Genomic DNA, 3,360 nt, shown 5'->3' with positions numbered 1-3,360 from the left:
TCTCCTTTTTCCTTTGTTTTTTGGCAACAATGTTAGCGGTTATAGACAACTCCTCTTATAGTGTGCGCTATGTTGAGCTTGGGAGCCATGCTGCTAGAGATACCGAGAGGAAAGCAGCCTCTATGGACATTGCGATTGTTGTAGTTGGGATGCCATCCTCAAGGAAAAGCCAATCATGAAGAGCAACAGGCGATGGGCATCAAAGGACAACGCATGAGTTGGGCTATGCACTTGGATGAAGTGGATTTGTGGTGCAAGCTTGAACCTTGCACTTGGGTGAAGTTGTTTGTTCCAAAGGTTGAAGGAGGTAGACACAAAGGCGAAGGCTTGCCCGCTATTGTGGGACATGGGTTTCGCTAAATCAATTTTTGATGTGAACACAATGTGGGAAAAGCACCACTTCACACCAAGAGAGGTCGTGTAGGATATGATCAACGGCTATCGCTACCAAAATATTGTCATATTGAGGTATTCTTTAGAAGTTATGGGATTTTCAAGGATATCGGCTTGATGAGGTGTACCTGTTCAATAGTTTCATTCTTACGTCCTTGACCTACTCTGATTGTCATTATTTTTGTCTCGCACGTAGATCCTATTGTCTGCGATTGCAAAGCTTGAATTGAACATATTCCATCTCCAAGAGGAGGACGAAAGGGGAGGTAGGATTGAAAACAAGGTGAGATCAAGGATTAGTGGCTGAAAGAGGTTAGGAAGCTCATCCCCTTGTCAATTAGATGAACTTTATGCAGTGGTGGAGAGAGATCTTAAAAGACTTGGGATCTACAATGAAATAAAATTTTGAGTGTAGTACAATTACAACGGGAAAATGAGTCAAACTTCATCAATAGAGTCCTTACATAAATGTATGAAGGATGACTCAAAAGCATGTATCAGATTAATTGCTTAAAATGTACCATGGAGATAGAACATAGGTCATTGTCTCCTCGGCACCACCATAATGCCCATGGGCACTACCGTGATCTGGACCAAGGAGATGCTATTACTTCTTTGTTTGTTCATCATACAATATTTCATAAATATCATGAAAGCCAACACTCTTCCATCACATGCAAACATGTCAATTGTGATATTGATGACCGTCTTTCTTGTTCCATCAATATCAGCCACCAATATGAAGAGTGCAACACACATGCCCCTGATTGTGTTGCCTTTATTGCTGCTACTCAAATTTCACCGTACAATGTGGTTGAGATCTTTGTGATCCTATCTTCTGTGCTTTGCAAGATGCATTTTTCTTTTCTTGTTTGAAAGTTGGAGGCATCCATACAGAGATTTACAAGCTACTTGATCAAGGAAAAGTAAAGCACAATGTTTAGCGAGAATTCATCCCACACACTTCACAAGCATGAGATAACAACAAGCATGACCAGCTCGTTTGAAGCATTGGATAATTGCAAAGGAGAGAAACTAATAAATATCAATGAGGAATTTCATTAGCTTTTCCATAAAAAATTGGAGGCAATGAAGTGGAAGGTTGGATGGATGAGTAGACGGCCATCCAACCTCTTGTAAGTGTGTTTTTTAGACACATACATTCACAAAAATAGACACTTTGATTGAACAAGCACTAATTCAGCTCAAACATAATGCAAGGTTAGTTATCTGCATCAAATTACCCATGCCTATGCATTTGCTTGGTGCAACACATAAATTCTACGGGGAAGAGAACGACTTTTGTATCTTATAATTTTTGGAGAGACCACATTGCCAACTCTCCACCATACTTTTGTATGGCACTTTGGCATGACATGCATTGTATAATTAGCATTTTCACTCTATGACACTTCATTGCAATATAAAATGTTTAACTATTCACATTGATAAATTTATGTATCTTGACACAAACATTGTCCTCCAGCTTTGACAATTGGACGACACCCGTACATGATTATTAAAAATGAAATGGTCTACCAAAGAAAATGAGTAGATAATGGAGCTTTAAATACCATAGGGTTAGATTCATACCCAAGAGGTGTTGGTGTAGGCTCTCTACTTCTCAAGCTTGGAGAAGGAGATGGAGTTCTTGCTCAAAACATGAGAGAATGTGTGAGTGTGTGGTGGAGTATTCCCAAAAGTGAGAGATTTCCCTTTCCTTGGTCAACCGCTTCTCTTCTAGTACTAGCTTGCACCCCATTCGCCCATGCCAATGCCAATCACAGGCTTTGGTCATAACTAACAATAGAGGTAGCATTTGGACAAGTGTCCCTCTTCCCCCCTTTTAGAGAGAGAGCTTAATTAATTATTTAATTGGATCTAAATTCTCATTGAGCCTCCCTAAAGGCCAACCAATAGGATTCAGGAACACTACAAGAGCAACATGGCTAGCGGCTTGGCATGTGTCATTTATGCCTCTTGTGTCTTGGGCAGGGCCTTGAGTGTGTGTGAGTGTGTTCTCTCTCATCCCTCACCTTTAGGGATCGCCAACTCCTATGTAGGGATCATGTTTAACTTAAACACATCAAGCACCTTAGACATTAAGCACCTCAAGCACCTTGGTCATCTCTCTCTTACCACTCTCTTGAAACCATAGTCGCCCTCGACTATGAGATGGAGAAGATAAAGCCTTACTCATTAGTCTACGTTTCTTAGCGGGTAGAGGGTCCCTTATCATTCCAAAATCGATGGCTAGTCCATTTGGTTCTTGAGAGACTCAGTTGGTCCATATCATACTCCTAGAGTAGAGTGACAAGTTCTACTTGGTGTTTGGGAGACGTCGTCATCACAAACATGATTCTAAGCATGCATACTTCTTAAATTTGTGCACAATAAAAAGAGAACTAGTCTTATAAGAGAAAAACATTGTTTATTTAAACAGCATTTACATTTGCTTACTATAATGTAGCATTGTAAGCATTGACAAGGTTCATATTATCCTTAACTTGTGTTCCTTGCATCCATCTAGCATCTTCAAAATGATAAACTTTGAACTTAGTAAGATATAGTCCGATAATTTTACCATGTTTTAGTACCTTGTCTTTATGTCAAAGGATGGATTCGGGTTAGAGCACCTCTTCTTGATCTTCAATCTACGCTAGGTCCTCAATTATTGGTTCTCTTGGTAGTGATAGCCGTTTTTCGGCTCTCTGTAATTGCCATAGTGAGTTATCTCACCCTATCAAATCACTCAAACACTGTGGTTACCCCCACCCTTTCACTGTATATAGGTGCGTGTGAGTTAGGGGACTTTTCCCATATCTCCTTACTGAAATAAAAAACCCTCAATTAGCTAGTCATTGGGCTAGTTGAGCCAAAAAAATATAAAATATAAAAAATATAAGTATATTATGGCCCATGCGTATGTAAATATTTCTTTGTATATAGGGCCTAAATAAAATATTT

The 3,360-nt window shown here is 39.6% G+C and overlaps 1 pseudogene; it reads left to right on the top strand.

The window, feature by feature from the left end:
- The first annotated feature begins 915 nt into the window (after window positions 1–915).
- Window positions 916–1,458, top strand: LOC147426931 (uncharacterized; annotated as a pseudogene).
- The last annotated feature ends 1,902 nt before the right edge of the window (window positions 1,459–3,360 follow it).

This window comes from Adiantum capillus-veneris, chromosome 24 (genome assembly GCF_014529385.1).
Source record: "Adiantum capillus-veneris isolate H3 chromosome 24, ASM1452938v2, whole genome shotgun sequence".
NCBI lineage: Eukaryota > Viridiplantae > Streptophyta > Polypodiopsida > Polypodiales > Pteridaceae > Adiantum > Adiantum capillus-veneris.
The sequence above is the reverse complement of the archived record's forward strand: the minus strand, read 5'-3'. Positions and strand labels throughout refer to the sequence as shown.